Genomic DNA, 21561 nt, shown 5'->3' with positions numbered 1-21561 from the left:
AGGTGCTGCGTAAGACTGCACTGATCACTGCCACATGCTGAGGGACCATCCACTCCCACAAAGGGCTGGTGGGATCAAGCAGAGGGGGCTTAGGAAAAGCTGACATAAAGTAATCCCTTGTTGCTTTTGGCATCTCTTCCAGCATATGAACTCCCTATCATCACCGTTCAGAAATATTAATACCTGCTCCACTCCTTGCATCACATCTGGATGGCTGACAGGATATAACAGAGGACAGGAAGGATTGTATTTCTTGGTCTCCACTCCACTGGTCAGGAACTGGCTGCTGTAGATGAACCATGCTTGCTTTGATGGCAATTTGTAAGCCTTTGCTTGAAGCACTGCCACCAAGTTGGTTGCACAAGCAAAGCTGATCTGAAATCCAAGTCTCTGATAAATCACTTTGTTGCTGACCTAATGAGTTCTTCATTACAAGATTTCCGCAGTGGTTCATTCAACAAGCTATTTTTTATTTTCTATACCAGTGGTAAGGACTGAAGAAATGGTTTCACACAGAAAAATGAGGAGCAATGGCACTTTGCAAGATTAATTGGTGACTCGATCAGTCTCGCTGTCAAACACCAGATGTTCTGTCTTTTGTAAAAAAAAAAAAGTGGCTTAATTTAGATTTACTTCGTTAGCTGCTGATGTCACTACATTCCACACTATTCAAATAATTGATAAGATTCATGGTTTTCCTTCCCAAGAGACTCATTTTTCCCTTTGAATTAATCCTAAAATGTTGATTTGAGGGAGTGGGACAAAAATCTCTAACCCTGTTTTCTTTCTTTCCTCCTTGTAGAGAAGAGTGTATCAGGAGAGGTCTGGATATGGCTCATGGATAGGGAAAAAATGCTGCCACTGTGGGGCTCCTCAGCCAATCACCCCGAGCAGAAAACCTCCCTCCTAAAGCAGACCTGAAGTGAGGGACCATGACAGCCTGTGGTGATGCTGGCAGGACTCCATGGTCCCCACTCAACACAGGGAGGTGAGTCTGCAGCAGTACATCAGGAGTGCTGAAAACAATATTCCCAGCACTGTGCTTTTAACTGCCTAGGGCTTGAAGCACCAGCAAAAATTGTCAGTGTCTTTTCTCTGTCATTATGGGAGGACTGAGGTGAGTAGGCAAAATGGCCATGCAGCTGCCAGCTCTGTCCTGTTCTTTCACTGTGCCTTTCCTCCTGGGTTCCCAGCATGGGATCCTGTTCTCTTTCACTGAGCTTCAAGACCTCAGTGTAACATGCAGATGGAGCTATTTGAGGTCTTTAAAAAATGGTATCTTAGATGACTAATTATCATGAGCTGACTAATAGCTAATGCTTCTGGGCAGAGCTGTACCTACGATAGCCAGTCATCTTTATATTTGCTAAAAATGAGGAGGGAAAAAAGATAAATTTTGCCTAAGCTGGAACTTTTTCCAGGTCAAGTCTCTTCTTATTTAACTGTTAATCTTGAAGTATTATGTAAAGTTTGGGGCTGTGAAAAACTTCTGTGAAGTCAGATCCGAGTTAATTAAAAGGAAACCTTTTCTCTCCAGAAGCTCCGTGTTGATCTGGGCAGCACAGGGCCATCCCATGGGAGCTTCCCAAGGAGACATCTCACACACTTGCTGCCGTGTGTGCAGAGCTTGTGGTCTCTCCTTGGGGGAGGATGCAATAACCTCCCCCTGAAATCTCTGCAAAGCCCCAGCAGGCTCTGCTGAAATAGAAGGTAAAAAGCACTACTTTAAACAAACTGCATGATTTTGTACCAACACCAGCCCTCTACAGTGAAATTTAAAGTTGCTCTTCAAGGTGGGTGCCTGGGGCGCCTGGAGCATCAAGGTTGAATTGTCCAGCAGCTGCAGGAGTGGCTACATGTTTTGCTAAGATGTTTGACTTCGCAGCAGTGGAGGCTTTTCTCATATCCACCATGTCCTGGCCTGGACTGCTGACCCCACAGTCTCCCCCACAAGCAAGTATTTCATTGCCTTTTTGGGCCATATTTTTGTGGGTTATTTTTTCCTTTTCTTCCCAGGAAAGTTCCTGTGTTGGTCACAATGGTCAAGATTGCGTTTCTCACTAACATTTTTGTTTTCCCTTTTCTCATGGGAATTTCCTTGTGCTGCACAAAGACCTTTGAATTCTCTGTGGGAGCCTTTGGCAGCCTCCTTCAGGACTCAGAGGAAGAAAGGTGAGTCCACGCCCACATGCATTATCCAGCATCCTCCTGTGTCAGCAGTCACCTGTTTCTGTAGCACCTATAAGGAGCACTGTGTAAAGGCTGCGGAGGATGTGTAGCTAGGAGGAGGCAAACCCTCCCAGCTCCTGTAATTCAGCATTGCTCCACTGGCTTGTGACCCCAGGCATGCTAACAAATTGTGTGTGTCAGAGGCAGTAAGTGATGTGAAAACAGAAGATCACCGTGTGTCATTTAAAATCACAAAAGGTTTAAAATATTTGCCAGGCTTCAGTCAGTTTGCACAGGATGACTTTTTACTTTTATGTGTGGTAATGGATGTGTGCTTGAATGTAAAATCTTCCAAATAGCCACCATTTTAGGAAGCTCATTCCACAAAGGGGTCTCAAAGACAGACTTATTTTGCCACACTGGCACTTTTACTGGTACGTGAACCGTGAGCTTTAAACAATGATTTAAAGAAAAGTTTATTGATGTTTCAATCAAACTCAGGTTTCTGGATATTTTGGGGTTTTTTTTAATGGCAAAACCCAGGCTACACCAGCAGAGATGGATTTAATTCAGTTATTGGTTTTACTTTCTTTCTGGGCTGACTTCATTTTCTCTCGTTTAACCCTTTGCTGACTCAAGCAGTGATAATCAATGTTTGACACCTGCATGTCTTTAATTGTAGGTCGGCATCTGATTGTAGGAGCAATGCATTTGTTGTAATAACCAGGAGAAGAAAGATGAGTGACATTTTTGGGAGGGGAGGGGTGTGTGTGGTAAAAAATTAGGCAACCCCTTCAATTCCCTATTGACAGTCACGACGTGCGTTATCTGCCATCTCATCGTGCCTGTGCTGAGCTATCAACAGCTGTGATATCACAGCTGTCAGCTCCTACAACCTTGAGACTTATGATTAACAGGACTTCCTCTTCAGTTATTAAAGTAATAACAAGAGATTCTCTGTGGGAAGCAACAGAATCTGCGGCAATTGAATGTGCTGTTTTCCTGAGATACATCTCCACTTATTTTCTGGCAAAAGGTATTAAGCACCACACTTTTAATACCTGTTGGCAGGCAGAGCTTTATGGACTGCAGCTCACCAAAGGTGAATGGGGTGAGCTCCCTCGATTTCAAACCAGACTAATACTGAGACTTCGGTTCAGTGTTTTGTCTCTGGAGGGACCTAGAGTCTGCAGTGGCTCTGGGGTGGACGTGCTGGGACTTTCCTGTAAACTGACTACGCTAAGGACATCAAAGGGACTTTGAATTATTAAAGTGGCCTAACACTGGGTGTCTAGAACATGCACTAAATAAGAAAACTTTTGAAAAGGATAAATTTAGATCTGATGAATAAATAAAAGGGTTCAGAAACCAATTTCTCCTCAACCTCATATACCCTCAGCAGGACAGACTGTGCCCTCATGTTAGACTTTGACTACCACCTTCCTGTGGACTCCAGACAGCTCCTCACAGATCTTTCTTGGTCCCTCATGCACCATCCTTCCCACTATTACCCATGGAAGGGGCTGGCATAAGCTCCCCACTGCTTCCAGAGCTGCCCCAATCCTGCCTGCCACATCCAGCCCCTCCACCCAGGCTGTGTTTGTGCTGGTGCCTGTAGCTAACTACTACACACATATATGAAATTACATTTCAGTCCTGATTCACAGAACTTTTTAGTGCCTCATAAATCCCTCTGCAATTCTGGACATTTAATCTTTTTTCCTGGTATTTTTGGAGTAAATCTGACAAATAAACAGCAAAGTCTTTCATTTACTGGCTGCTGTAATCAACCAGCTATGAGATGAGGCGGCAAAGTTATTTATATTTGTTCAGAGAGAGAAGTTCTTTTCTCTCCTTCCACGTGGCAGAAAAAATGCTTTGGTAATGTAGAAGCTTAGATTTTCCTTTGAAAGTGCCTCTTGTTGGCTTACAAGACAAATGTGGTTCACTTGCATTAAAAAAATGTTTTATAACCTTTCTATACAATGAAAATGATGTGTGATATGTAAATAATATGGAGGAAAACTTGCTTCCATTAACATTTGCGAAAGGAATAACAAAGGAAAATGATGCTGCAAGTGATTTCTCGCCTGACCTGGGGCTTTGCAATTCATCAGCACTAAGGTCCTCTCCTGCTTTCCAGCTGCAGCTTATTTCAGGCCAGCATGCCTCAGTGCACAGCTGTAGACTGTGGATTCTTAGATTAACACTAAATGGGGAGTTTCCATTGGAGCTAAACTTATTTAAGCACCGAGGTCAGAAATTTTCAATATCTGAGATGCCACTTATGGACCTTGATGTGCCCGTGCTCACATAGGCAGGCAGGCAGGCTGGTAGGTCCTCTTGGAAATCACAGAACTCATATCCACGCTTCAGGAAATTTTTCTTAATCTTTCCAGGCTAGAATTTACTGCCAATTTGATTCCTTGCATGTTGGGTATTTTGGACCTCATATATATATTTCTACCCTTTTTTTCCTAAAAAATTGCTTTCCCATTAAGAATGAACATCTCCCACAAATGCTTTGTCTTTTGTCCATTTTCTCTTACCTTGAGAAATGCTCATCTTTGTGTGCTTGTTTACTCCTAAGATGAAAAAGTACCTTTTCTTCCTAGTCACCGTGTACGAATCTACAATAAAAATGAGGCGTATAAGCCATCAGAGACATAGCTACAGGCAAGAAGCAAAGTGGGCTTAGTGACCTTGATGTGCACGCCAGAGTTGTTATGGCAACAGGCAAGCGAAATCGCTGTTGCTAAGGCTCAGAGAAACAAAGCAATCTCAGTCACTTAACGGTCATTAGTCTCTAGTAACTTAATTTTGAGTTTGCTGCAAGCTAAACTGCAAAGTGAATCAGCAAACCACCCTAAATACTTAGGAGAAATATGAATGAGAGGGGTTTTCTTTGCATCCTTCTTCCCCTGAGCCCCTTGAGTGACATGGTCGGGAGCAGCCACGGAGGTTTCAGAACACTGGGTGAACCAGGGAGATAATTCCCAGTGGCTTCTAGGAGCCATGCTGTGACACAGAGTGCAGGAGCAGGATGCAGGAGCAGTGGATAGTGCATGCTGAGCCCCTGGAAGAGCAGGAAGCATCATTTTATTTTTTTCACCAAAATATAGTGATTTTCAGCTTATATTTACAGACAACAAATTATAGTACTATCCCCAACAATACCAGAAGGTTTAGCTATTTTCTTCCTTTCTTCCAATTTACTTATTTGCTTGATGGAAAACTAGGGAGATGCCATATTTTATTCTTGCTTGACCAGAGCTGATTTGGCTATTCCTTTTAGGTGTGTGAGGACTGGACTAAAGTGTAGTTAAACTGGGTGAAAAATATTTAATTTTACTGGTGATTTTAACAGCAAAAAATAAAGACCCCCTTTAAGCAAGTTAAATGTTGGAAACCAATCTTTTGACATGAATTTGTAAACCTTAAAGAGGTTTAGGGGTTTTAACAGAATAGAAAATTGTCAGACTTCAAGAAAAGAGCAAGTGTACAAATACCAGTGCCAGTTTTCATTGAAGATGGCAAAATAAAAGAGCCATGAAAAATCTTAATCCCAGTAACATTCATGGAAATTGAATGCACACAGTGGGAAACTGTAGTCAAATTGCATTTTGCTGTGAAAATGAATATCACCATACATTTGGAAAATCACTGTTCCTGAATTCTTTCACAGACCAAAGCTGAAACTGAGAAGAGCCTTTCCCTAAAATAAATCCACAACCCCCCATATTATACACACAGCACCAAATCCCTCTGAAATGTCACTGAGGGCTCTGGTGTCCTGTTCCCTGCTTGTGAATTGGTGAAGATTTTTCCAAAGGCTAATTGCTAACCCCTTTTGATTCCCAGTTAATTTCCAACAAGGCCAGATGTGAATTTGCAGTTCAGGCCTCGATATTGTCCCAGAAAAAGCAGTGGCATTAGCAGCTGAAAGTAGTCATTATGCATTTGTTCCCGCAGCAGACTGATTGCTCATCAAGGGAGCAGAGCCTCGAACAGGCTGAGCTGGATGCAGAGCTATACATATGTATTCCCTCTTGAAAATGGACACAATCAGGCCATTCATGCATCCTGCCAAGATGCCTCTTGGTTGCAGATGCCCTGGGTGATTGCAGGGAAGATTTGCTTCTGTGTCTGTATAAGCTGGCATTTATCCGGATGGTCTCTGTTGAAATCAGTAGTATTTTACTGAAATGTAGATGGAATTGGAATCCATCCTGAGGATGGAAGCCAGTCCTATGGACGACGTTAGGATTGGTGCCCCTGAATTCACGGGGGTTTGAAATTGTGCCTGGCCCATCTCAGTGATGCAGGACTGCGGGATGGAGGTGAGTGCTGGGGGTGCTGTCTCAGGCACCACTGCTGCCTCAGCACTCATCAGGGGGCTGCAGCTGCACAGCTGCATTTAGTTAAGGTTGCTCTGCCATAGAAGAGATGTTGTTGCAGAGTTGCTTTCCTGGGTTCTGTCACAGCTGCATGTTTGGCATGAACCCACTTCTGTCTCAGCCCTGAGAGCTGGCCAGGGTGGAGGAAGGTGCTGCTTTCCTCTCACCTGACAAGAAGATGCTCTGGGGCTAATCCACCTGGTGACCCTGTGACCCATGTGCCAGGATCTCCCCCAGCATCCCCCCCTTGCTGGAAAACCCCATGGCCACACTGCTCAAATTCAAGGAGGGCACATATGGAATTGAGCATATTTGTGAGAGGACACAGGCACTATTCGAGAAGCTGCTGTCATATAGAAAAATAAGGACACCAGTATTACCATTTTCTTTCAGAAGTTTATATCTTAATTGATGCCAAAGTTTGCAGAGCAGAGCCTTTCTCCACTGAGCTAAGGGCTTTGCTGGAATCTGATGTAGGGACTTCAGTGTCTCTCTTGACTACCGCTTATCACTGATTTAGTAATCCACTTAGTTGCCAAGGCTCCTCTTGTATCCAGTAGTCTTTTGTGTGCTTTTTTTAAAACTCAGACCAACAGAATGTTGGCGGGGCCTCCAGCAACTAAGTGTAATTAAAGTATTCATTAAACATTTTTTATCATTAACTTAAATTGTTATTGAGAATGTTGTTGCTAAGTAGCCAAGCTGATGACGGAGCAAAGTTTTGCATGAATATCCAGAATAGCAAAAGCAAGGGGTGGAAATTGCCATTGTCCTTGACATGAACTGCAGTGCATTCTCACTCCCATGGGAGTTTTCAATTGTATCAGCAGAAGGGGAAGAGCTGCAAGAGATCTGCCCCATCAGTGTGTCACCAAGGGGTAAACAAGGTCACACTTGTGATGCCTTGGTGTGACATGTGCACCTTTCCACTGACTGTAGAATTATGTGTGAAAATAGGAGGGTTTGAAATGGCCTAGGAAGGTGTCAGTTCAGAAAGAAAACCTTTTTTTTTTCTTTTTCAGGGAATGGAAATACATCTCAGCTGAACCCTCAGCTTGCTGAATTTTCTATTTTATTCTTTTCACCTTTGAAAAACCCTTTCCCTCTTACTTCCCTATGCATCCTTTAGCAAGATATCCCCAGCCAATGCATCTGTGTGTAAGAGGAACTTTACTACTCAATGGCATCAGAACTGCAGCATTTGAAGTTTTATGACATTCTCTGATTTAGTGGGGTTTTAAATAATATATTGTGCTTGACACCTATCTCTGTGATTGAAATGTCACTTGGAGTCAATGTGGCCTCTTCTTGGGAGAGCAGGAGCAAGAAAGGTCAAACTTGAAAAAAAGAAAAATGGAAAGAAACAAAAACTGGTGATGACCAACTGCTTGGGAAAAGTTGGAAGCATCTATGAGTAGTTGTTGGGAACATCCACATCCTTCCATCACCTTTCCTGATGCATTGCCACCTGTTGCAGCTCAAAGCCAGTAGCAATTTTTACCTTACTGTTCCAAATGTTTTGATGTATAGAGAGTACAATTATTTTTTGGCATGCTTATAAAAAGAGATGGCTATTGCTTGCAAAACCTTCTTCCAACTATAAAAGGAAGAAAGTCAAAAGGTAACAAAAAGGACTTATCTTTCCACTGTTAGATAGTGTGGGTATGTATAACAACATCACACATCCCAGCTGTGAAGGAAAGCCAATGGAAGTGGTGGGAGCTGACCACAGCCTTCCGGATCCATTTGGGTCTTGCAAGGTGTTTGGGCTCATTCCTTGAAAAATACAGTTTGATTGCAATAATGCAGTTTCCTTTTTCAATATATATTTGGGCAGCAGCTATATAACTATATAACTATATAGTATATAGATATAACTAAAGCTGCTGTGTCTATAGCTGACACAACAAACTGGCTGGACAAAGAGTTGGTGTTGTTACTCGTGCACTGTCTGTTCCTGCACATTTGATCAACACCCTTGTTCAATACCTCACTTCCTTGGTTCTTGGCATTGTTATTGTTGTGTCAGGTTCTAAACAGGGCTGCAGAGGCAAATAGAGATTTAATTTTAAAACTGGACTTTGTCTTGAAGTAGTGGAAGGATCCATATAAATCAAGCTGGTTGTGTTTTCTGATCATTGGTAGCTGCCAACACTTTTTTCTGCAATCTTAATTACTAGTGTCCTGTAAAAGGCTCTTGTGGAAAGCTTGGGGCACTTGGGAGTAGTTTGACTGTCTTGTCTATGCCATTTGCCAGAAATTCGCTGGATTCTTTTATTTGTTTGCCAGAGTTTTGGATTGCAGGCGTGAAACAAAAAAATGGCATGAAATAGTTTTCTTATTCATTTGGTGCCTTTGATTAGGGAAAAATGATCCTTTTGTTCCCAAAAGCAGCATTTTGGGAGCAAATTTTGACATAATACCAAGCATTCTCCAGCCCCTGGTTTCATCTCTGCCTGAAAGCAGCTCTGACTGGGGAGGGAGATGTGGTCCCTCTTGCATTATTCAGTTTAAGGCTTGAAATAGTCACGAAGGATGTCAGTTCATACAAACCATCATAGCTCCCAGAGCTGAACTTGTATCTTTCTGTTTGTAAATAAGTGCAGATTTTACAAGAGAGATTAATGAAAGGTATGTTTTCTTCTATTTACAAATAAAATAATAAAAAGAATTTAGGAAGAAATTCTTTACTGTGAGGGTGGTGAGGAACTGGAACAGAGAAGTTGTGGTTGCTCCATCCCTGGAAGTATTCAAGGACAGGATGGACAGACCCCTGAGCAATGTGGTCTAGTGGAAGGAGTCCCTGCCTATAGCAGGGGGGTGAAATGAGATGATCTTTACGATCTCTTCCAACTCAAACCATTCTATTATTCTATAGTATTCTATAGTAATAGAGAATACAGAGATCCTGGGTTTCTGTAGGACCAGTAAAATTTGCACTATAAGCAAGGTCCTGTGGAATGCTTTTGACGGGAAGGTTTAAACCAAGAAGGGAGGGAAAATTGCCCCCTGTGCCCTCAGGTAGGGTGAGAATAAGGCAGCAAACCCTCTTCCTCCTCACAAACATATGGGCAGGATGTCCCTGAACATTTTATGTGGAAGGAAGGGATGATTTGTTTTTCTCCACTGAAGGTGTGGTGCATTGGCCACGAGACCTTGGTTGATCCTTACAGCACACAAAGGCTGTGGGGGCTTCCAGAGTCTCACACCACTTGAACATTGCAGTTAGGATGTTAACCTAAACATCCTACAAATGGCTGATCTGCTGCTATACCCTTCTCTTGGTGCTTGTTAGCCTCACAACCCGGCTGTCTTGGAGAACTGTCCAGAGAAAAATGTTTGCAGCATGGGCAATCATGCTGGCAGTCAGTAATCAATCAACTCCCTTGTGTAAACACAGAGCCAGCCATTGATTACTGGCAGTTCTGCCAACGATTACAGCACCAACAGGCCCCAGGGCTTTCAATGGACTAAAAATTTATAGTTGCTATTTGGATCTAGTCACCTTTCATCCAACTCAGAAAGTTAAAAATAAATTAGTTTTTTGGTACCAGGATAAAATCAACCTGCTTTAGTGCAATCCGTAAGCTCTCTCTGGTGAATAACTTGCTGAGTGGGAAGGAGAGCTTCTGTGTTGAGCTTTTGACAGGGTACCCTTCTTTCTCGGGCCAGGGTAAGAGAGCAGAGGAGGCTGCTGTTCTGCTAAGTTCTTTATTTCATAGTCTCACAGCTTTCTTGAAGGCAGAGTTCGAAGGAGGTTACATGATAAAGGCAAGCAGAAACAGCAAACAGCAGGCAGAAACAGCTTCTTCTTCCATACGCTCTATATGCTCTGTACTCTATGTATTTTTTCTTACAGAAGTGTGGATTATATTTGTTAACTGACAGTAAGATGAACACACGATTCTAGTTTTCCTTTCTTAACCTATCCTGGTCTAATTCTAACAATAGTAAGCCTTACACCAGTGTTACACAGATTTGCGTATACAGTTTCTATCAGCTCTTATTGTTTATGTGAACACTCTATCTAAAAAATGTGAACAGTACGATTCTATCTATATTTTGTCTAAAGTAAAGAATTCTGTGAAAAGGTAACACTGCTGCAGCAAGAACTGTGTTTAAGGTCTCTGCTACAGCTTTCTAATGTTTAAGGCACTTAGCATAATATATTTCTACTAAAAGTTAAAAATCTGTATTTCTATTTCACTTTGGTGCGGCTTCATGTATCTCAGCTTGTCCAAAGGTTTTAATTCAACCCCTGTGCTTTGGCTTCCCTCTGGGCCTGAGACCAGAGGAGCTTTCACTCCAACACTTCTGATGCTGTTTTCATGTTCCTCTGCAACTGTTCTTCTGCTGCCTTCTGCATCTGTGCCAAATCTGGCCAGGAGTAAGTGCTACAAAGAGGGGAGAGAGCAGATTTCTGCCTGTGTAATTGGTGTCAGGTTTGACTGGGAAAGGAGATGCTAATGACACTATGAAACCACGGTCTGTGCTCTTGGGTAGTTTGTGCCAGGTTTATGCATAGCATGGTTACAGTGGAAGCACTTTGGAAAGTTCAAGGGAAATGATCGGGGGAAGGAACACCTCTGAAAGTTTTGTTTGAAGGTCTGAAAATGCAGTCTTCCCAATTTCCTTCTTGCATGGCCATCCTGTGGAATGGTGATGTACTGAGCTGCAAGAGAAGGAAATATGCTCACTTCCTCTCAGTGAGAAGAATGAAGCTTTCAAGGAGAAAAAATACATTAATTTTATTCTATTTGTCAATTTGTTGGCAGTTTTTCAGACAGTTCTAATGTAGCTCTGCCTGCTCTGTGTGGCAATAGCAATATGGAGATAAAGCAGCTTTACCGGGCTGCATGGACCTCCGTGATCAATAAGATTACTTACTTTTTAAATGGTTTCCAGTACCTAAAACTACACAACTGGATTGGAGACAAACATGAAGTAGATCTCTCCACTTCTATTAAGTTTCCTTCTCAATCAAGTGCCTGCTCAAAGCAGATATAGCTTCACTGCATAGTAGTCTGGAAAGTGTATCTAATCTCTTCCTCCTCTAAATGTAAAATATTTCCCTCTGTAACTCAGGTACTGTCCTGCAGGATAGTTACTCACCCTGGGAAATCCCACCTCCAGAGGGCTCATACTGGAATACCCCAGTGGGGCTGGAGCACGTCAGCTTTGGGACCAGCATGATACCTCTGTGCATTGCCAGGGCCATAAAGACACCCTCTCCCTAGCACCCTTTCTCTCCCCTCCCCACAAATTCCTTGTTCCTTTTCCCCCCATGACTGTTTTGACTTGTAGCCTCTTGGTAGCTAGCATAATTTTTCCAAATGACCCTTAAATTCACTTTTGCAGTGTGAATGCATTGCCTGTTGGTTACAGCTAAGCTGATGTATCTTTTGCTATGTTAAATCAAAATACTCCTCAGTGTTGCTTCAATTACCAAGGTGTGTGAGCACTGACATCCCAATGACTAAGCACAGCCAGAATTCAACTGAAGTGTCTTAAAGCAAAAGAATTATCCAGGGTAAATCCAAACCCTTTGTCACTTTGACCAATGCTTTATTGGTTTTGAATGTAAAATTAACTTATCAAAGAACTTGCCAGCATCCAGACATTTTAACATCTTTAAATCCTTGAATATTTTTGAAACATTTCATTAGTGAAACAAATGTGCAAAGAGTATCACAACTCCTCTATCAAACAAGACTTCAATTCTACAAGCTCAGGGAGCAGTTCTGCCCTTCTTATCAAGGCTGGATAATGACTAATTCCTCTGAGATTACAATGCTACTCAGCCTGACAAAAGGAGCAAAAACCAGATCCAGAAGCAAAGTGAAAATAATACCCTCTTCTGCACCTTGAAGTAAGCTAGAGATTTAGGAAACTGTTGTTATGTCTCTGGACTTTTCAATGCAAAAGATTTCACTGTGTTAATGCCAGGGTTTAAATATAAGTCATCCTCAGAACAGACTGTAAATATACACAGGAATGATGTAAGAGGATGCATTGGAGAAAAATACAATTAAACGCCAAATATGTAAAAATGCAGCTGAGGTAATAAGCAAAATGCTGGAGTGGGGACATAGGGCTGGGGGTACAGGGACCACTGGTGTCCTCCTCTGGCACTGCCTAAGGAATTTTTCAGCTTTGTGCTATGTTAGATGAGTTTGGTACCTCAGATTCTTGGACTCTAAGGTGGTGGGTGTGCATGTCTGGGACATGTCTGGGTTTGGCTTTTTTGTTGAGTTGAAATACTTCTCAAGCTCTGCTATTTCAGATAAGATCTCATCGCTGAATCAGATCTCATGGATTTCTGCAGCTGAGAGTCAATCAGTATTTTCTTACTGCTTCAGCTCTTCTGGTAGGAGCTGCTTCTTCTCCCTGTGTAACTTGTGTCTCTTTTATTAAAAAAAAGCATGTTTCTGTTGGGTATTAACTTGCAAGAGTTTTCTGTCCTGTTGCATAGCTGTGACAAGGCACCGCAGTTTTCCCATGAGATAAACCAGTGAATATCAGCAGTCCATATGTGTGATGGAGGAGACATACAGACTGATCATGCTCACTGTCTTTAAAAACTACTAACACCTTGTCTCAGCCAGTGAGAGAATAGTTACATCGCTATGGGGGAAAGGAGAAAACCCAGTGCAGGTAACATTGCAGTTACTTTCTTTGTTACATTTCACAGCACACTCTCCCCAGGGTTCATACATTCCCCTTCTAAAGGGGCTTTGCTCCTCAGCTGCTCCTCCCCAGGGCACAGGAGGAGTGTAACACCCTATCAAGAAATTATCTATATGGCAATAGTGAGGATGGCTTCTTTTGGAACCAGCACACCTCTGCTGCAGGTCAGGAACAAAAGGGCAGCTATAATTTCATCTGTGACTCTCCCTGGATTTGGGTGAACAAGAGATACCCAGTGTTGCATGTGAGCTCTTACCACCTGAACCAGCTTGCCCTATGACAGCACTAAAAAGCAAGGTGGGCACTGCTCCCAACAGTCAATTTATCCCTTATTGATGGAGGGTATTGTTGGTGAAGGCCAAAAATCTGACAATTATAGTCATTCTTTAATTGTAATTCGAGCTGGATTCTCAAAAGGTTAGTCTGGTGGTTTATGGCTGGCTACTTTATCTTTTAATTAAATGCCCATCAAACCTCTTTGATCTGAAGAACAGGAGCTCATAAAATGCAGAGTCACTGCTCTGCCCAGGTAACTCTCAGTAATCCATATTGTCTCATCCTGCAGCGTGGAGGTTATTTGAATTGAGCTGTGGGTTGCTGTTGGGTTCCTGTCAGTGCTGAACTTGTTGATTTGCATTCCGAGAGCATCTTCCAGAAGATAATGGGATTTGTGAGGAAAGTTGATTTTACCTTGTTATCCAGTGAGGGAATAACGTCATCCTCTGAGCGAGAGGCAATGCAGGATGGTAATTACTCAGATAGCGGGGAACGGAGGAGGCACAGCTGCTTAGCCTGACCAGCTCCACATTGTTCCCTGTTATAGAAATGCTATCACAGTTTCCTTAGGCAATTCCCTGAGGCTAGAAAATGAGAGAAAATAAACCTCCAGTCCTCAGTTGCAAAAATGATGAGCACAATTGCAGGAAATCATGAAAAGCTGAGACTTCATGAGATAAATTTCAGATAGCTTTGGTTTTGTTTTGAATGCATTTTATGAAGATTTGGACTCCTAGATCTGAATTTAAAGCTCCTTCTGACACCCTATGAAGCAGGAATTTTATTTTTTCTTGAAGCTAAGTGTTTTTTTTCTTGTGATCATCTGAACTGAAAAGTGCAAGATTCCCAAATAACTCATGGTTCATAGCAATGTTTGCAAGAACCTGTCACAGCACAGCATCCCATGCCTGTTTCATGGCACCCTCACTGCTTTGGGCACTGCGTCTCACTGCAGCTGTCCCTGCTTTGGAGGCCCTCAGCCCCCCCATGCTAATGCACCTTGTGAAGTCTTTGGGCTTCCCTCCCCTCACATGCATGTGCCTGCTCTGTGCATCTCAGTGGGATGTTCCTGGGAAGCCCATGTACCCTGGAGGAGTCCCTGGGGACTAGGCAAAGAGGCAGAAAGGAAGAGTGGTGTAACAACAGGATGTGGAGTAGGAAGAAAGCAGTAAGAGAGGACAAGCCACAGCTCAGCAGGGTCCTGAGCAGCAGGCATCAGGGCTGTTATGAATGGATATGGGAGCTTAGGTAAGTCCCTGCCTTTTGCCCAGGCCTTTGGCAGCAGGCAGTAGCTTTATTGGGATGGCCAGTACCCCAAGACCCGCTCTCATTCACAAATTCTTTAATAATGGCCGCTTAGGTCTATTACAAAATCAATTATTTATTTAATAGGCACAAGATTAACAGACATAAGTCTTTAAACAGACTATTTACTACACAGGAATAAAACAAAAATAACTACTAGGAGATAACATACAGTGCATGATTAAGGTACCTATATTACAGCTAGTGAAGAAATAGTATGGGTTAGGATTCAATGTATCTTACCATCCAGTTGGTGATGGGGCACATAGCAAAGTCCTTCTCAATTTCCAGAAAAGTATCTACAAAGATGCATCCAAGTTCCGTAGGAGTAGCCACGCTACACACTTCCAGGGAGCGTGTAAGAGGCTTCTACCTCCGTGATAATTTGTGTGACTTTTATAGTGTAAAACAGGGTCTTTTAGTCACTAATATTTATTTTCTTTTATCACTTCCCACATCTGCTCTCCATACCAAGATGTTGATTCTTGGTTGGGGCTGCAGACTTTTTGGTGCCAGGAGATGACCCCGTGCTGGGCCTTTGACCTGGCCTGGGTTATCTCTTCCATCTGCACCAGCCATCTGTGGTAGAGAGAGGGGGAGGACATCCTGCCACAGGGGCTGAGAATCTCCAGCAGCCATGGTTTCTGCTCAGTCTATGCCATCCTTTCTTCTCCTCTTGACCAGATGTTTCCAGCCCTGGCACTACACTGGTCACCCCCACTTCACCTCCTGGACTTTCTGAAGGCACGCCCTTGGCTGTGCTTCTACCACTTCCCAGGAAATGCCGTCCCTTTCTCCTCACCTTTCATATCTTCCCAGCTTGGGAATTGCTTCATAAAAATATTTATGAGACAGCAGAACCCGAAACAAGCTTAGGCAGTGCCTATTTATACACATAAATATGTGAGTCTGTGTGCCAAGCTGTTCTACAGAAATATATTTATTATTTTTAAAGGAGCTGTCTTATTTAGTCATCCCTCAGGATAACTCTTCTCCCCATCAGAGCTCTGCATCCCCAAGCTCTCTCCTGGAGGAGTCCCTCCAAGTGCCCTTCAATAGGAGCACTAGAGTACCTACCAAACCTCAGTGCACGTCATTTAATGTACATCCCAAGTTGTTTTGTAGTGATGCTTCACCCCTCCTCTGAGTGCTGGCCTGGGAGGTGTATGAAGGCCTACAGAAGAATTCTGGCTTGATAAATGTCTGATCTATGGATAATGTCACCCCATCCATACAGCACCATAAAAATGTGCCGGTGATCAGTACCATGGTTGACTCCTCCTGCAGCATTATACCCCTTTTTTTTTTTGCACTTTTTGTAACATTTCTTTACTACGAAACCCTATGTGTTGGTTTGAAGAATCAAGTGGAGTATCTTGACCGCAAAGTAAATTAAAAATCAAGTTTGTTCATTCTGAAACCACTAGAGTTCCCTTTCATTTGTGTGCAGTGGCTGCTGGATCATCCTTGTCCTCTCAGGGGTAAAACCACAGTTTTACCTCTGAGCTCTCTGGGTATTTGCTCTAGGTCAATAGGGCAGGACAACAGTTGTCAATTACATGAGGAGCAGATTGATGTTATCCACATAAGCATTTGCAAAGAATACTGTATACCACAGTAAGTATTCCTTACATGATAGTTAAACCACTTCACACCACCAGTTAATCTTGCTGTTAAATCATTCATACAGGACTCTATCACCAGAGGCTGTCAGAGGTCAGCTCTTTCCTGCTATCTTGAAAGCCAGCATCTGAGTTCACTAATGTCTTACAAGGAGACAAGATGCTAAAACATAATTTTTTGTGTATTTCAGATGTACTTCAAATTTGACTCCCTCCAAATATAATAGTCCTTATTTCTCCATTAACAGGAACTTTATATCCTCATATATTGTGTAGAAACTAGCAGACTTTTTGATTAGACATAAAAAAATCTCCCTGGTTTTTGTTTCTGTTTGTAGACTTCGATTAGATACTACTGGCAAACATAAACATTTGGATTTAGTCCCCACTTCAAGCAAAACTTACTAATACTTCTTTCAGTGGGAAGTGGGAATAAAAGCAAAGTTCTCCTAAAGTCTTAAAGCTTACAGCTAGTCTGGAAAAACAACATAATTGATGTTGTCCCTGACCTTTCTCATCTTTTCATTTCAGAGCAGGGAAACTGAGCCTTGAAGAGCTTTATGGCAGTAGGGTGGAGATATTCTTTGTGCTGTAGCTATTCATTGTGAACTCCAATATTAAAAACAGATATTAAATGTTAGAGTGACTATAATCACTTAAGTTTGTCCCCTCAATATAAACTTTAAAGATATTCTCTACCAAACTCCAGGTACAGATTTTGACCTGTCAATTAGCCGCCACGATGCAGCCACACAAAAAATGTTCAGCATAAACAAAATCAATTCTATTGATTTCTAAGGGAAAGTTCACTTGAGGGACATCTCACAAAGCCCTAAAAAGCATTATTTCAGTGCTAAACATTTCTACAGTCAGGGCTCTTTTTTCAACAATGCACTGTATGTTGTTACTCTCATTTGAGCTGAATCCTTTCAAGACTAATGGGTGTAACCACCACCTTTCATATGGCAGCTCTGAGAGACAGTGAACACACCTGCCCTGTGCCCCTCCCTATCCCTCCTTCCCACACACAAAAAACAAAACAAAACAAAACAAAAATAAAAACCCAAATTAGTCTTATTTGGACTTTTGAAAGCCCCAGGCTTGGATGGATGCTCTTTTCCAAAGTATTGTAAGAATGAATTTGCAGAAGAGAGAACGAGGCACTAAACCTGGAAATGATGTATGTGAAGGGGAGCTTAGAAAGAGCTTTAGAGCCATGAGGAAGGGGCCATTTTCAGTGGTTTACTCTCCTTGGTTTTATCTACAAAAGATGGACTTCATGCAGTGGTCACTGCAGTGGAACCACCAAACCCATCTACTTCCTCTTAAATGGTAGGACTTCTCAGGGTCTAAGTTGTGACTAATTACTCAGGTCAGCAGTACAAACATTATCAGTGCCTTCTGTGTTGGTATCTGTTCATCACACTGCCTGCTCAATCACCAAAGCCTCTGAGACTGTGGAAAGATACTAAAACCCAAGGAAGACAGCAAATGTCATCACTTATTTTCCCATGCAGGTGGGGAATAGCAGCGCCATCTGCCGAGGCACACAAGGGAAGGCTCTGTATCCAAACACACCCGCAAAGAGCATGCACTGGAGCCAGCAAGACCTCAGGATGGGCCATGGGAGAAAAGACCCATCCCCCACAGAATCCTTTGTGAATCATACCCTTCATGAACTGTTTTGAGTGTTTGGAGCTGGTAACCTGATTTGGCTTTACAGATTATGCCTTATAAAAAGACTTCTTGTTACCATGAGTGTTACAGCTATAACTCGCTGCACAGCTTTTCTCAAATTCTTCCTTTCATAAATGCCATGTTCACTAGCACGACTGAAGGTGGTTTCCAGGCTGGGAGAAACAAGCCTCTTTGAGGACAGCGGCCTTTATCAGTCTTTTGATAACCTACTAAGGCTTTACATGCCTGACTTTGAGGTGCCCAGAGGAAGGTGAGATCCCCTTCCTCATCTCTGGCACAACTGCAAAGGAGTTCTTTAGCTGAGTAACCTGTCCCCAGGAATAGGCACATCAGTTCTTTACTGCATGATCAACACAGCTCTATCCAAGGGACAACTTCCCCAGGATGGAGGTCGCTTTGCAGACTTATCTAGTTAAGGGTGGCTGGTTGTTTTAAGAGGTTGGCTAATCATTGTACACAGGAACACTTTGTTTTATTAAGAAAAACCTCTCAGTTGTAGACACTAATGTTTTATAAATGTTCTGTCCTCAGAGCAGGAGAGTTTTCTGTTTCTTTTTGGAAGCATCTTGATAAATCGAATGTAATTCAAAAGATTGCAAATCCCCAAACTCAGACCCTGTCTGAAAGGCCTGATTGGAAACAGATGAAAACACATCCTCAGTTTCTCAGGAGCGTGCTGGATTCTCCATGAGCTTCCTTATGAAAAATAACATAATAACAGCATTTGTATTTAAAAGATGCATTTTGGAATGAAGCCCAGGAAATCCCCAGGCTTCCCTAGTCAAATGCCTGTCCACTTTTTCACAGATCCTGTGCTCTGTGAAAACACCTGCAATTTTGTTGTTGTTTATTTTAACACCATCTTTTCCTAATTATGGCTGCACTGTGCAGCTTTCAATCTGTGAGATACAACAGAGATGGTGCCTTGCGCTGCACAGGCAGTGGCTGCAGCAGGCTGAGACAGGTGATAGAATTGCTTTAGAGGCTCTGCTTTGATTAGCAGCAAGGTTTTAATTGCAATTAGGTGACATAGTACCTGCTGCAATTTGACCCATTCTAAGCAGAGCAGCCAGCATGGTGTCAGCTATCCCAGCTCTTCACACATAACCACATCCCTAACGAAGATCAGCACTTTGGTAGACACCTGTCATGAAACTTTCCATCCTTCTCTCCTATTCTGTCCTACATGCTATGATGGACAAAATCATTATAAATGAAGCATGAATATAGATATTTGCTTACTGGTCTGGCTTTTCCAAGGCTCAGGGCTCTTGAGCTGAACTCGGTAATGTGAGGAGAAATGGGAAGGATGGGTCAAGCTTTGAACAGGACTCCACATCCAATGAGGATGGGATTACTTCTCCTCCTCAGTTATTTCCAGTTCTGGAATATGTTTGGTCAAATATGGCACTGACTAAAAATGTGGGGATCCCTGTTGGCTTAGGGTGCAATAATCCTCTAGTATTACCCTAGCAGCCTGGGTAGTGAGTATGCAGCCCGACCCACTGTCATGGCTGTTTGTTCACCTTGTCCTTCATGACAGAAAGTGACTCTACTAGTTCACATTAGGTGAGGGTTTCATGATCAAAACCCCCTGCTTTAAGATGTTAATGATGTCTCTCTCTGATTTTTAGAAAACAATTATGTTACTATGCTGGTTTCTCTCCTCCCTCCGCTATTTTTTGTTTCTGCATTTTATGTAGGTTTCTGGTCCTGAACTCAACAGTATACAAGTATACATTTGTAAAGGTAATTAGATACTGAAAAAAATTGGTCGAAATTTGTGCCTTTTGAAAATACTGCTACACTTCTGTCTTTTCCTGTAAGCTTTTAACTACTGATATACATTTGGCCCTTAACTTGTGTTTCTGAAACCAGACTGAGTTCAGATGTAGCCTTTCTATTATCTAAAGCCTGTGCCCCATATTTTGCAAATCAATCATTGCTATTCCTGCTTCGGAGCTGTGGAACAGGCTGTCAACTGATATTAATCAATCTTTGTTATTGTCCGTTTCCAAAAGTCATTAGCATGCTCAGCCTCACATTGTGTTTTCCAGCAGAAAAATAATACATTGTCAACCATTCTTTGTTATGAGTTACTACACAAGTGACCTTATTGGCTCCACATATGTAATAGAGGTCTGTATTTACTGAGAACCTTGAAGTCTTTGTGTTTATCATACTTCCACTTTCTCTTTTCTATTTTTATATTACTTTGTTTTCCTTAACAGGCAAAACAGCTGTTCCCAAGAAACTGGAGATAGCTGAGGAGCTGGTATGAACGTTACAAGTAAATGAAGATATGAAGTAAGTACATCGGGCTGTTGGAAATGAGGAGATGATTAATGACCCTTTAACACATTAAAAATGTCTACCAACAAATAGCTATTTTTGTTGTCACATAGTAACACTTTAAATTCCGATAAATGTGTCCACAATGAAGCTGGCGTGTGTGAAAATCCTTCTTCTTGGCCATCAAGACTTTACAGATGGATTTCTCTTGCTAGTTATTCCTCACAATGCTTGGTGAAGGCTGGTCATAGGAAGAAACTTCCTTTCTCTTTTTATTTTCCTCTTCTTCTTTTTCAGAGAACAATTCAATTTAGAAAAAATCTTTGTATCATATTACTTGTCTGGCTTAGTGTTATTTTTTATGTGCCAAGAAAAAGAAGTGATGTGTTCTCTCTGGACTGATCCATGTTGGATGTTGTGGTCCCCAAAGTGATGTGGCAGATGGACACCACCCTGCAGTGCAGTGAGGGGCTGATCCGCACGGGAGCTGCAGCCTCATCTCAGCATCTCCAGTTTCTGCAAAGCCAAAGGGGGCCCACACCCACACTCTCTGTCAACACATAAAGAAAACCTTCCTAGGCACCTGAGCACAAAACAAATCCAGTTCTGATAACAGGTCCGAGACCTGATGTTGGGGTTTTAGGAGTTCCCCTTCTGTTTTCTTTTCCTGTTAAAGAATTTTAGTTGCCAGGGGGACAAATTACTGGGTGCTTAAGAAAAACAAAAGACCTGGCCACGGGAGGGGTCCATCTGACTACTCTCCTTCACCTGGGCTTGTGGGCTTAGTTCCCAGCATTTGGACAGAGAGGGAGGCTGGACGGAATTCGTCAGCACTGGAGACTTCTGCTTTTTTCGGCTACCTTCCTTCTACCAGAGAAACCCCAGGGTTCCCAAGCCCACCTTTCCCTGCCCTGCTGGGAGCCGGGCTGTGGCCACCCTGCCCCTGTTGCTGCTTCGAGCCTTCGCTGCTCTGTAGCCCCGCACGTCCTGCCTGCCCAGACCTCCGGGGGTTCCACTGCAGCTCCGGAGTTTGATACATCTCATCTGCCACACGGGATTTGTGCTCATCCCTGCCGTTCCAGCCTGCTGCTCCCGAGGGTCCGGCCGGACACCGG

General features: G+C 42.7%; 1 long non-coding RNA gene across 1 annotated transcript; it reads left to right on the top strand.

Annotated features, from left to right (window-relative positions):
• The first annotated feature begins 1470 nt into the window (after positions 1 to 1470).
• On the top strand, positions 1471 to 20461 carry LOC120410675. Its single transcript, XR_005602979.1, has 2 exons — positions 1471 to 2172; positions 20386 to 20461. It is a non-coding gene; the product is annotated as an uncharacterized LOC120410675 (long non-coding RNA).
• Positions 20462 to 21561: the final 1100 nt, after the last annotated feature.

This window comes from Corvus cornix, chromosome 12, assembly GCF_000738735.6.
Source record: "Corvus cornix cornix isolate S_Up_H32 chromosome 12, ASM73873v5, whole genome shotgun sequence".
Taxonomy (NCBI): domain Eukaryota; kingdom Metazoa; phylum Chordata; class Aves; order Passeriformes; family Corvidae; genus Corvus; species Corvus cornix.
This window is presented reverse-complemented; position numbering and strand designations above follow the sequence as displayed.